This window comes from Talpa europaea (assembly GCF_964194135.1).
Source record: "Talpa europaea genome assembly, chromosome: 2".
Taxonomy (NCBI): domain Eukaryota; kingdom Metazoa; phylum Chordata; class Mammalia; order Eulipotyphla; family Talpidae; genus Talpa; species Talpa europaea.
The window spans coordinates 110071038-110085199 of record NC_140068.1 but is presented as its reverse complement, the minus strand read 5'-3'; the positions used below and the strand labels follow the sequence as shown (position 1 = coordinate 110085199).

The 14162-nt window shown below is 42.2% G+C and overlaps 1 pseudogene across 1 annotated transcript; it reads left to right on the top strand.

Moving 5' to 3' along the window:
* Positions 1-5945: 5945 nt before the first annotated feature.
* On the top strand, positions 5946-6950 carry LOC311188232 (annexin A2-like; annotated as a pseudogene). The gene has a single exon. The product of its transcript is annotated as an annexin A2-like (transcript).
* Positions 6951-14162: the final 7212 nt, after the last annotated feature.

Sequence of the window (14162 nt, the reverse complement as noted above, 5' to 3'; positions counted from 1 at the left end):
GAAACTATTCCTGTATAGTAAGAAGGTAACTTTATCAAAGACAGGCCTCCTCTTCTGAGAAGAGTGTCTTTGTTTGCCTTGGCACTTTGGCCACCAGATAGATGGTATAACATGTGATTTATAATGGGGATTTTGAGTACACTATAACATTTCTGACCTCTGGAGGGCTGGAGACTACAGGTTAACCACACCTGCGGTATGTATTCAAATCACAATAAACTCTTTGAAACACAAACGTTTCGGTTCAGATTTCTAGGTAACACATCATACATAGCACATAGGATGCAATAACATCCAGGACTCTGCACGAGAAGATTCCCAGAGGCTTTGCATTTAAATTTCCCCAAAGTGATTATGCCCAGTGAAATAAGTCAGAAGGAGAAAGAAAAATATCTGATGGCTTCTCTTATAAAAGGAACTTATCCAACTGATAAGGTATTGATCACAAAGATATACAAAGAACTCACATGGCTCAACAAAAACAAAATAAATAATCCAGTCAAGAAATGGGCAGAAGAACTCAAAAAACATTTCTCCAAAGAGGAAATGCAAATGGCCAATAGGCATATGAAGAAATGTTCAACATCCCTTATTATCAGGGAAATGCAAATCAAAACCATACTGAGATACCACCTTACACCAGTAAGAATGGCACATATCAAAAAAACAAGCAACAACAAATGTTGGCGAGGATGTGGTGAAAAAGGAACTCTCCTACTTTGCTGGTGGGAGTGCAGACTGGTCCAACCACTATGGAAAGCTCTCTGGAGGTTCCTCAGTCAACTGAAAATGGAGCTACCATATGATCCAGCAATTCTACTACGAGGGACCTACCCAAAGGACACAAAAACATGGATTCAAAAGAACACCTGTACCCCTATGTTTATTGCACCACTATTTACAATAGCTAAAACCTGGAAACAACCCAAATGCCCTAAAATGGATGACTGGATCAAGAAGATGTGGTATATATACACAATGGAATATTATACATCAATCAAAAAAGATAAACCAATGTCATTCGCAGCAATGTGGATGGAGCTAGAAGGGATTACGCTCAGTGAAATAAGCCAGAAGGAAAAAGAAAAATATCGGATGGTTTCACTTATAACAGGAATATAGAGAAACCAAATAAGACATCAGGGTAAAAAAACAAGAATAACAGTACAAAACACAACAAAGCAAAAACAGAGAATTACAAATCAGAGACACACTACAGGGGAGGAGGAGGAGGAAGGATCAGAGGGAGGAAGGGAGGAGCACAGGACACTGTGGTGATGCTGCACGGGTGTCTTGGGGAAGGAAATTCTATGGGGACTCAACCTGAGGGGGTGAGGGGAAGAAAATATTGTTTAAAAAAACAAAAATAAAAAATTTTTTTAAAAAGAAATAAAAATTAAACCCCACCTCCAAAAAAAAAGGAATATAAGGAAACAAAAGTTCAAAAAAAAAAAAGACAAAACTTGCAGGCAAACCTGCAGGATTGGAGGCATACAGCAGGGGAGGGGGAGGGAAAGAGGTCAAAACAGGGGAGGGAAGAGCACAAGACTTTATGGTGCTGGTGCACGGGTGACGGGGACTGCACCTGATGGAAGAAATCAACTATTGTATAAAAAGGAACAACAATGTGAGAAAATAAAATAAATAAAACTAAAACCCCAGGAAAATGAATAATTTCCCCGAAATTTCATCTTTGGCGTCTCATCATTTCACGGCTTCTAGTCATTAATCATTAACTATAAAAAAAAAATGTGATATGAGTGCAGTGCCTCCCAGCCTGAATTCTCTGAGTCATTGCAGTGAATGTGTCCTCAACTGCTGTCAAGTAAAGTGGCCCTGGGGGGCTCCAAACCTGTGGGTGGTCTGAAGTGGAGGCAGCCTGGTGGGAACTCTTCGATCAGACCATACAGTTTGCCCCTTGTAGTTCCCTAGACTGATTTTTCATGCACTTTATTGGCATAAACACATTCCAGATTTTTCTAGTTTAAACAGAAAAGAATTTTACGTATTCTTTTTTTTAAAGATTTATTTATTTATGCATATAAGAACTGGGGTACAGGGCAGAGGTTTGGGAGGTGAGAGGATTCACCAGAGACAGAGTGGGGAACAGAACAGGCAGACTGAAGTACACTGCTGAGGGGAGCAGCGGGAGAGTCTAGAGAGGTCTGCTGTGCCATGTGGGTAGCTCCCTGGCTAGGGATCAAACTCATGCTGCAGTGGCTGGGATAGCTTCATAGTGCCGTGACTTAACCCCTTGTGCCACCAGGGAGGCCCTTGGCTTTAATTTTTTTTAAAGAAAGAAAAGAACGAGTCCTGGGGAGGAAGTGGAGAACTGGAACACTCATGTTTCCATTAGAAATATAAAATGGGGGCCTCCCTGGTGGTGCAAGGGGTTAAGCATCAGCACTATGAAGCTATCCACAGACACTGCAACATGAGTGAGATCCCCGGTCACGGAGGTGACCCACATGGCACAGCAGACCTCGCCTGACTTGCCCACCACTGCCATTGTTAGGGGAAAGGATGTCCTGAGCAAACTCCATGCAGGCTTTGTGGACTCCACCCCCACTCCATCAAGACACTGGGAGCCACAAATTCCATGATCCCTGAAGGGAGAGTTGCAAGGACCTGAGGGCAGAGTTAAGCAATTATGTTTTCCGTGGAGTATTTAACTGGCCATGTGTCCGGGGGGTGCTCTCCTGGCCACGCGCCATGCTCGGTTTTTTGCCAGCTCGGCGGGTCATTGGGATTCCAGGTCAGCGGAAAAGGTAGGACGCATTTACGAACTTATCTCCCTCCTTTCCTCCCTGAGTTATTCATTTCCCATTTCCCCTTCCCTTGTAAATAAATCTATCAATCTTTTGTGTATGTCTGCAGTTTAGCATTAGTAAGTTCTCTTTAAGTGCGCAGGTGAGGACCCACAGTCAGGCAACCCGTTTTATATCGGGGTTGCTCTGTAACACCCTCAGCAGTGTATTTCAGTCAGTCTGCCTGTTCTGTTCCCCACTCTGTCTCTGGTGAATCCTCTCACCATCCCGCACCTCTGGCCTGTACCCCAGTTCTTGTATGTATAAATTAATAAATCTTTTTTTAAAAAAAGAAATATAAAATGGTTTGTCTGTTGTGGAAAACAGTCTGCCAGTTTCTCAAAAGTCTAAACAGAGAAGATTCAGGGAAGATGATGAAGCAGGAAGCATCAGAAATCCATCTCACTACCCACACAGCAATTGCACTGGCAGTGTCTGTCAAATGCAACGATGGATCTCTAGAGTCTCCTGCAGGCTTACAATTTCCAAGGGAAGGTTTGGGAGGTAATTGTGGCCAATTCCTGTCCATTTAGTTCCTTATATGGTAGCAGCTGCCCTCACTCTTGCGGCAGGCAGCTGTGCTCTAGTTCATGGAGCAGTTGGCATACACCTTGCAGGAGGCAGAGTGGGCAGGAAGAACCTGTCATCCAAGTATTGGAATCTGTACTCTGATTGCTATTTGCCACTGTGATCACAGAGGTGCAAAGAGGTGGGTAGACATTACTCACACCCTCCCCTAGTTGCATACTCCTGCCCCTCTGGTTGAAGTGACTTCCAGGGACTCTAAAAGGCTGTCATCATTACACACACACACAATTTCTTTTTTTTTTCTTTTATCCCTTTTTGAGAGTCACACAGTAAAGACCAGAGCAAAAGTAAATGCATGTATGGGGGGGGAAATTATAAAAGTGACCACACCTGCCCAGGGAAAGCGCAGGTCTAGAAGACACCTGAGAAGACCTTAAGTTTACATATCAGTCTAATACTTGGCACAGAGATAGCCTGCAACAATCCAAAATGTAAATAATCAAAGCAATAGCAAAAAACTAGCATACCAGGCCTCCCTGATGGTGCAGGGGTTAAGACGCAACCTATGAGGCTATCCGTAGCCACTGTAGCATGAGTTCGATCCCCAGCCAGCCAGGAAGCAACCCACATGGCGCAGCAGACCTCTCCTGTCTCACCTGCTGCTCCCCTCAGCAGTGTATTTCAGTCAGCCTGCCTGTTCTGCTCCCCACTCCCTCTGGTGTATCCTCTCATCCCCAGCCCCGCACCTCTGGCCTGTACCCCTGTTCTTGTATGCATAAATAAATAAATCTTAAAAAAAAAAAAAAGAAAGAAAGAAAGAAAAGAAAAAGAAAGCTGGAAGTCACATACTTTCTGATTTTAAACTTAAAATAAAACTTCAATAATCAAAGTTTTGGGCCTCCCTGGTGGTGCAGGGGTTAAAGACAGCACTATCAAGCTATCACTGGCTGGCCAGGGAGCTGACGCATAGGGCACAGCAGACCTCTCCTGTCTCAACCCGCTGCTCCCCTCAGCAGTGTATCTCAGTCAGTTTACCTGTTCTGTTCCTCACTCTGTCTCTGGTGAATCCTCTCACCCCCCTGCACCTCTGGCCTGTATCCCCATTGTTGTATGCATAAATAAATACATCATTTTAAAAAGAAATGTGTGTTAGATAAAGGATAACACCTTCCCATAATACTGTACTCCTTTGCCTTAGTCCTTAGCCTAAGGACTAAGGTGTTTTCAGTCATTTTATGACTATTTTAAGAAAGTTAAAATGTTTACTCTCTTTCTTTATAATTTAATGAGTCCTGTAAGAGAGAATATAAATCAAAATTTTTACTGCACTTTCAAGGAAAGTGTCTCACCTGCATTTTAGACTTTTAGAGTTTTATTTGTGAAAGACGCTACAATTGTGGATCCAGGCTTATTCAAGATCCGTTAGATCAGGGCCTCCCCTGGTGGGGCAGGAGATTGTGCACCACGCTGTGAGGCTGTCCGCAGCCTCTGTAGGGCTGGTTCAATCCCGGCTGGCCGGCGGGGGTCCCACATGGGGCTGCAGACCTCTCTTATTGCGCCCGCTGCTCTCCTCAGCAGTGTGTTTCATTAATCTGCCTGTTCTGCTCTCTGCTCTGTCTCTGGTGAATCCTCTCACCCTCCCGTGCATCTGGCCTGTACCCCAGTGCTTGTATAAATAAATAAATAAATAAATAAATAGATAAATAAATAAATAAATCTTTAAAAAAAAAAGATGCTTTAGATCAGTCCAGTTCAGTCGGTGTGCACTGTGGATGTATCTGGTCTGGGCAATGAACTCTCCTTCCTAAACCCCACAGAGTAGTATTTCCCCAGCATAGTTGTCAGTGCCTCAGACCAACCAGACACCCCCAGTGCAGGCAAGTGAGCAGAACCCAGAAGCAACCAGTAGTTGCTCAGTGCAGGGTAAACTCAGGTAGGGTTAGCGCTCGCCATGCCTGATACAACCCAATGGCAGCCCCAGTGCGAGAGCCATGGGATGGGCTTGTGCTCTGTGCAGGCTGTCCCAGACCTCTGTGTGCCATGGTCCCATTTATGGTTAAATGATGGTTCTCACTGATCAAATCAATCTCTTTGAGGGGCTGCAGTTGTTTTCAGAAAAAACACAGGGCAGGGTTTAGGAGCAACAGAGGAGACACACAGGGCCTCATCTAAAAGCTTGCCCTGTTCTTGCTGAAGACAGATGAGAAAGCAGGTCACGAAGCCCATAGCTAGGGAGCAGGAACAGTCTTTATTATGAGGCAGGAGATACACAGGTAGCAACAGCAACAGCATCCAGCAGGGGCAGCCCTCCCAGGCTCTGGCTGCCCTGGGAGTGGCCAGTGAGAGACCCCTTCTGTCCCCAGAGGAGCCCTATTACCTTGTATATAATTTATAGATAAAGCCAGCACAGGGCCAAGTTTTGGCCCAGTTTATACAAGTGTGTTTCTCCCATGTGAACTATACATCAAGGTTACATGCTATTTACTTCTCTCCACATATGCGGACTATATCCCAAGGCTACATGTCATCTACTAGGCCACCTATGCTGGACAGTCATGGAAAAAAAAACAGTCTGAAGAAACTCTGAGTTTCCCATGGACCCTACAAGACATGAAGAGGAAATACGAGGCTGCTTTGAACATTGAAATAGCCGTCAAAGCCAAAGGTATGAATGAGGTCACCACCATCAACGTTTTGACCAACCACAGCAATGAACAGAGCTAGGATTCTGCCTTCAGCTACCAGAGAAAGGCCAGAAAGGACTTGCATCAGCACAGAAGTCAGCCTTATCCGGCTACCTGGAGACAGTGACTAGGAGCCTGTTGAAAACAGCTGTGCGATATGATTCTTCAGAGCTGGAAGCCTCCATGAAAGGACTGAGAAATGATGAGGAGTCCCTTATTAAGATCATTTGCTGGGAGACAAATCAGGAGCTGCAGGAAATTAACAGAATCTACAAGGAAATGCACATGACAGAGCTGGAGAAGAATGTTATTTCCGACACTTCTGATTACTTCTGCCAGCTGATGGTTGCCCTCACAAAGCGTAGATGGGCAGAGGAGGGCTCAGTCACTGATTATGAACTGATAGACCAAGATGCCCAGGATCTCTATAACACTGGAATTTGGAGGAAAGGAACTGATGTCCCCAAGTGGATCGGCAACATGATTGAGCAGAGTATGTGTCACCTCCAGAAAGTATTTGAAAAGTTCAAGAACTACAGCCCTTATGACATAGAGGAGAGCATCAGGAAGGAGGTCAAAGAAAGCCTGGAAAATCCTTTCAGGCTTTTCCAGGGTATTTACAACACACTTCAGTATTTTGCTGTAAGATGCCTAAAAGGGCAAGGCTTCTTGTAATGAGGTCCTGATTTGAATCATGGTCTTCCACAGTAAAGTGGACATGTTGAAAATCAGGTCTGAATTCCAGAAAAATTACTGCAAATCTCTGTACTCCTACATACAGCAAGACACCAATGGCAACTACCAGAAGGCGCTGCTGTACCCATGCGTGGGGATAACTGAAGCTGAGGCAGCTCGAGCACCCAGGAGGGGAGCTCTAGGCTTCTCACTAAATAGTAGACTGGCTAAGAGCCCCTGTGCTCCTTCCCTATGAAGATGACCCTAGCATTTGTCCCACCGTATTTCAGTAGCCTAAACTTTGCCTGCCTTTTCCCATCTAATCTCTGCTCTTAGACAAGAAAATGAACATTCTAAGGAGAAGAAGAGAAATCGATGATGTGAAACTCTTTGCCTCTCATGTACTGTGTTGTAAACAGATGAATAAATTGAATTCTTACTTTAGACAAGAAAATTAAAATTGTGTGTAGCATTGTTTCTGATCATACTGATATAAAGATAGAAATCAGTGACAAAAAGACACCTGGGTGGGGAACAAATATGTAGAGACTAAACAAAACTGCTTTTGTTTAGCAGTTTAGAGAAATAAAAAAACTTATCTAGAGACTAACAAAAATTAAGAGAAAAGCTACCAGATTCTATGCAGCAAAAGCAATATTAAGAGGGAAGTACAAAGCATTACAGATCCACATCAATAACCAGAAAAGTTTCAAATAAACAACACAACTAGATATCTGATGGAACTAGAGAAAGAAGAAAAAATGTAACCAAAAATTGGCAGGAGGAAAGGAAAACTAGAGTGGAAGTAAATTAAATAGAAATCAAAAATATTATATAAAAGATCAATGAGACCAAGAACTGTTTTTTTTAATAAACAAAATGCTCATCTTTACTTATCATCAGGGAATTGCAAATCAAAACCACAATGAGGGCCTCCCTGGTGGCGCAAGGGGTTAAGACACAACCTATGAAGATATCTGTAGCCACTGCAGCATGAGATTGATCCCTGGCCAGGGAGCAACCCACATGGTGCAGCAGACCTCTCCTGACTCACCTGCTGCTCCCCTCAGCAGTGTATTTCAGTCAGTCTGCCTGTTCTGTTCCCCACTCTGTCTCCGGTGAATCCTCTCACCCCCCCCCCCCCCCACACACACACCTCTGGCCTATACCCTAGTTCTTGTGTGCATAAATAGATAAATCTTTAAAAAAAAAAAAAAAGAGGCAAATTCAACATTAAACTTGTGTCCTTCTAAATAGCTTATTTGTTAAAAAAGAAAAGCACGATGAGATACAATTTCACACCAGTGAGAATGGCCCATATCAAAATAAACAGAAACAATAAGTGCTGGGTAGGATGTGGAGAAAAAGAAAGACTTTTATGCGATTGATGGGAATGGAAACTGGCCTAACCCCTATAAAAAGCAGTATAGAGGTTTCTCAAAAGACTGGAGGTAGATTTGCCATATGATCCAGCAATCCCACTTCTAGGTATCTACTGAAAAAAAATACAAACCCCAACTTGAAAGGAAGCCTGCACTCCTTTGTTCATAGCAGTGTTCTTTATAATAACCAAGATAAGAAAACAACATAAGTGTCAAAAAAACTGATGAGTGGATAAAGAAGATGTGGTACATATACACAATGGAATATTACTAGAAATCAAAAAAAGATAAACATGCCATTTGCAGAACCGTGGCATGTTGGAAGAGACAATGCCAAGTAAAATAAGTCAAAGGAGAAAGATAATTACAGGATCGTGTTGCTAATATGTAGCGTGTAGAGAAACCAAACTAAAAAACAGAGAAAGACAACCTTAAAAGCTAACTCTTGAAAACTGCCTATAGAAGTACCCAAAGGGAGTAGAAGGAGGAGTAGAAACAAAGAACACAGGAAGCACGAAAACTATGGTGGTGGACTATGGGTGATTTTGTGGCAGGAACCCTATGGTGGTACTACCTAATGTGGAGAATTCTAATGTTACCACAATTAAAAGAATAAATTTTTATTTTTTGAAAAAATAAAAAAAATTAAATCCAAGGACTAATACAAAAAAAGAGGCAAATTTTCAACAAATACCACAGAAATATAAAGGGTGACAAGAGACAACTATAAACATCTCTATCAAACATTTTGGACAACCTAGAGAAAAAAGACAAATGTTTAAACTCATACAAACTTTCAAGACTGAACCAGGATGAAATAGACAGCTTGAACAGACCAATCACAAACAGAGAAATCAAGTCTCCCTAAAACCAAGAACCATAACAAGATGAAGTCACTAGTGAATTCTATGAAATGTTCAAAGATCTAATAGCTATATTTTTTATTTTATTTTTTATTTTATTTTTTTAAAGATTTATTGATTTATTTATACAAGCACTGGGCACAGTCAGAAGTGCCGGAGGGTGAGAGAATTCACCAGAGTCAGAGCAGGGAGCAGAACAGGCAAACTAAAGAAATACACTGCTGAGGGGAGCAGTGGGCACGGCAGGAGAAGTCTGCGTGCCGTGTGGGACTCTAGCCGGCGGCCTGGGATTGAACCGGTGCTGCAGAGGCTGCGGGCAGCTTCGCAGCCCAGTGCTCAACTGCTGTGCCACCAGGGGAGGCCCTATTTTATTTTTTAAAGATTTATTTATTTATGTATACAAGAACTGGGGTACAGGCCAGAGGTGCAGGGGGTGAGAGAATTCACCAGAGACAGAGTGGGAAGCAGAAGAGGTGGATTGACTGAAATACACTGCTGAGGGGAGCAGCGGGAGAGTCAGGAGAGGTCTGCTACGCCATGTGGGTCACCTCCCTGGCCAAGGATCTAACTCGTGCTGGAGTAGCTGCAGACAACTTCATGGTGCTGACGCTTAACCCATTGTGCCACCAGGGAGGCCCCAAGTTATCTTTTTTAAATGCTCCAAAAATTTTAAAAAGGGGGAAAGTTCCCAAGCACAATTCTTTTTAACTTTTAAATATTTATTTATTTGTCACATAGAAGAACTGGGGAGGCAGGCCAGAGGTGCAGGAGGGCAAGAGGATTCACCAGAGAGAGAGTGGGGAACAGAACAGGCAAATCCACTGAAATACACTGCTGAGGGGAGCCGTGGGCAAGACAGGAGAGTCTGCTGCATCTTATGTGGGTCAGCTCCCTGGCTGGGGATTGAACTCAGGCCCTCAGGCCACAGTAGTGATAGCACTGAGACTTAATCCCAGGCCACCAGGGAGGCCCCAAACACATTTTACGAGGCCTACATTAACCTGATTCCCAAACCAGACAAGAACGGCACATAAACAAAATGATAGACTGACTCTCTAATAAACATAGATACAAAAATGCTCAACAAAATCTTGGAAAGCAGAATATAGAATTCAGAGAATAATATATTGTGAAAAAGTGGAATTAGTCCCAAGGATGTAAGAATAGTTCACATACGCAAGTCAATCAATGTCATTCATCACAATAACAACAACAACCAAAAGAAAGACTAAAAATCACATGATCATAGCAGTAGATGCTGAAAAAGCATTTGACAAGATTAACACTGATTTATGATTAAAAACACTCCGTAAGTTGGGAATAAAAGGAACATGTCTAACATAATAAATCCCATTGATGATAAGCCCTTAGTTAACAACATAATCATGAAAAACTGAGTGTTTCCTCTAAGATCAGGAACAAGAAATGGATGTCCAGTTCACCACTACTATTCAACAGTGTTGAAAGTTTTAGCCAGAGAAGTTAGACAAGAAAGAGACAAGTATACAGATTGGAAAATAAGAAGTAAAACTATTGGGCCTCCCTGGTGGTGCAAAGATTAAAGACAGCACTATCAAGCTATTGCGAGCCACAGCAGCACTAGTTTGCTCCCCACCGGTCAGGAAGTTGCCCCCATGGCTCAGCAGACCTCTTCTATCTCATCCACTGCTCCCCTCAGCAGAGTATTTCAGTAGATCTGCCTGTTCTGCTCCCCACTCTCTCAGGTGAATCCTCTCACTCCCCATACTGCTGACTTACACCCTAGTTCTTGTGTGCATAAATAAATCTTTTAAAAACAGAGAAATAAAACTATCACTATTTGTAGACAATGTGATAAAATACACAGGAAATCCAAAAGACTCTATTAAATGCTATTTAAAATAATAAATGGGGCCTCCCTGGTGGCGCAGGCTGTTGAACATCTCACTGTGAAGATGTCTGCAGCCTCTGCAGCGTGGGTTCAATCCGGCTTGCCAGCAAGAATCCCACATGGCACAGCAGACCTCTGCTGTCTTGCCCACTTCTCCCCTCAGCAGTGTATTTCTTCAGTCTGCCTGTTCTGTTCCCTGCTTTGTCTCTGGTGAACCCTCTCACCCTTCCACTCATCTGGCCTGTACCCTGGTTCTTGTATAAAAATTAATAAATCTTTTAAAAAATAGTAATAAATGATACAGTAAAGTGGCAAGATAAAAAATCAGTATACAAGAATATGTTGCATATCTACATGCAAATAATGAATTAAAGGAAAGGGAAGTTAAGAAAACAATGACATTTACAATCAGAGCAAAAAGAATGAAATACTTGGAAATAAATTTGACAAGGAGGTAAAGGACCTATACACTAAAAACTATAAGACACTGTCAAAAGACATAAAAGAAGACAAAGAAATTGAGAGATATCCCATGTTCATAGAAGAATAAGTATTGTGAAAATGGCCATATGGGGCCTCCCTTGTGGTGCAGGGGTTAAATCTCAGGGCTATTAAGTTATTGCCAGCCACTGTGGCCTGAGTTCCATCCCCAACCAGGGAGCTAACCCATATATGGTATAGCAGACCTCTCCTGTCTTGCCCACTGCTCCCCTCAGCAGTGTATTTCAGGAGATCTGCCTGTTCTGCTCCCCACTCTGTTTTTGGTGAATCCTCTCACCCCCCGCCCCTCTGGTCTACACCCTAGTTCTTGTATGAATAAATAAATAAAAATAAATCTTTTTACCATGTGGTGAAAATGAATTCAGGCTTATTAAATGACAAACTTGTTAAATCTTCTCAGTGTCTATTTATCAGCACAATATATACAGGAGAACTGTCGATGGCATAGTGAATAGATTTTAATGAATAAATGCTCTGGAAACCACAAAAATAAATAAATAAATAAATAAATAAATCTTTTTTTAAAGGCCCTATTACCTAAAGCAACTTACAGATTCAATACAAAATTTATCAAAATCCCAATGACATTCTTCAAGGAAACAGAACAAATAATTCTAAAATTTATATGAAACCACAAAATACCCTGAACAGTCAAAGTAATTGTGAGAGAAAAGAAGAAAAATGGAAGTTTCATATTCTTAAGCTTCAAACTCTACTATAGAACAATGATAATTAAAACAGTATGGTATTGGGACCAAAGAAAAAGAGCACTGGGTTAGAATAGAGAGTCCAGAAATAAACCCACAGTTTATCTATGACAAAAGATCTACAACCATACAAAAGAGAAAGGAACACTCCTCCAGCAAATTGTTTGGAAACCTTGGACAGCCACATGCAAAAAAACCCCAAAACAAACAAAGAAAGAAAACAACAACAAAAACTGAAACTAGATCATACTTTACCTACATACACCAAAAAAAATTCATTAAAAATTGATAAGATCTGACTTGGATATAAGACCTGAAACCATAAAATGCATACAAGAATCATAACTGATACAATCCTGGACATCAGCCTCAGAGATGTATTTGGGTGCTCGATTCTTACTGGCTTCCTATTGAAACTTCATTCTTCCCATACTTTTTGAAATATGCAATGTAAAGAAACACTGAAAAATTTAGTTTAAAAAAATCATTTTATTTCATAGTACCAAATAACAATGCCTCAGGTATCAAAAATAGTTGGAGAAATGAGATACCAGACTTAAAAGTGTTTTCCAAATAACAAAAGCTTACCTGCTGAAGTGTTGAGACATATTTTAATCATTTTTTCAAAGAGATGCCTCAAATAAACGCTGCAATACTTAGTGTTATGAAAAAGACTTTATGTAGTGAAATGATACCCTTCTTGACAGCAAGATATATGTTACAAACAATGAAATAACTGAAGTATGCAAATTATACTCCCTGAAATTATATATATGAAACTCTTTGTGTATGTGAGTGTATGCATTTTTCTAGGGAATGGGTCCTATATAAATTCACAAACAGACCAAAGAAAGCCACTGAACCCAGGACGGGAAGCTGCCTCTGCCCAGACTCACTGTGCACTGTCAGTACTGCAGTGCTCTAGACAGCACTTTCCCTCTTGCTTCTCATGGTCTTTTTCTGTTTTCAGCCATGACTTCTCACCCCACTACCCGTGCACCACTTTTGTGGTTCTATCCCTCTTCACTAGCTGCTTTTCTTCCTTCTTGCTCACATTTCTGCCACTGCTCCTTGACTTCTGGCATGAAGACAGGTACTACTTTAAAAAAAATGGTGGGGGCCTCCCTGGTGGCACAAGGGCTTGAGACACAGCCTGTGAAGCTATCCGCAGCCACTGCAGCATGAGTTAGATCCCAGGCCACGGAGCTACCCACATGGCGCAGCAGACCTCTCCTAACTCGCAGTCTGCTCCCCTCAGCAGTGTACCTCAGTCATTCCTCCTGTTCTGTTCCCCACTGTCTCTGGTGAATCCTCTCACCCCTGCACCTCTGGCCTGTACCCCGGTTCTTTTATGCATAAATGAATAAATCTTTAAAAAAAAGATGTAAATTTTTCACATCAGCACACCAGTCATGTATCTAAATTTACATGAGTCTAAACTGCAGTACTTATGTTATGCATAAGTACTGCATAACAGTACTTTTTTTGTTAGATTTATTCTTACTTTTTTTTAAAAGATGTTTTTTAAAGACTTATTTATTTATGCATATAAGAACTGGGGTACAGGCCAGAGGTGTGGGGGTGAGAAGATTCACCAGAGACAGTGGGGAACAGAACAGGCAGAAATACACTGAAATACACTGCTGAGGGGAGCAGCAGGTGAGTCAGGAGAGGTCTGCTGAACCATATGGGTTCGATCCCTGGCAGTGGATAGAACTCGTGCTACAGTGACTACAGATTGCTTCATAGGTTGCGTCTTAACACCTTGCGCCACCAGGGAGGCCTGCCTGTTTCATTTCATTTCTTTTTTTTTTTTAAGATTTATTATTTTATTCATGCATACAAGAACTGGGGTACAGGCCAGATGTGTGGGAGGGTGAGAGGATTCACCAGAGACAGAGCAGGGAACGGAACAGGCAGACTGACAAATACACTGCTGAGGGGGGCAGCAGGTGCGACAGGAGAGGTCTGCAGCGCCATATGGGACCCTCGCCGGCCAGCTGGGATCAAACCCGCGCTGCAGAGGCTGCGGACAGTTTCACAGCGCTGAGCTCAACCGCCTGTGCCACCAAGCGAGGACCCATAAAATTACATTATTATGCATTGTGTGTCCAAAAAGGAAAGCTAATAATCTTTTCATGCATT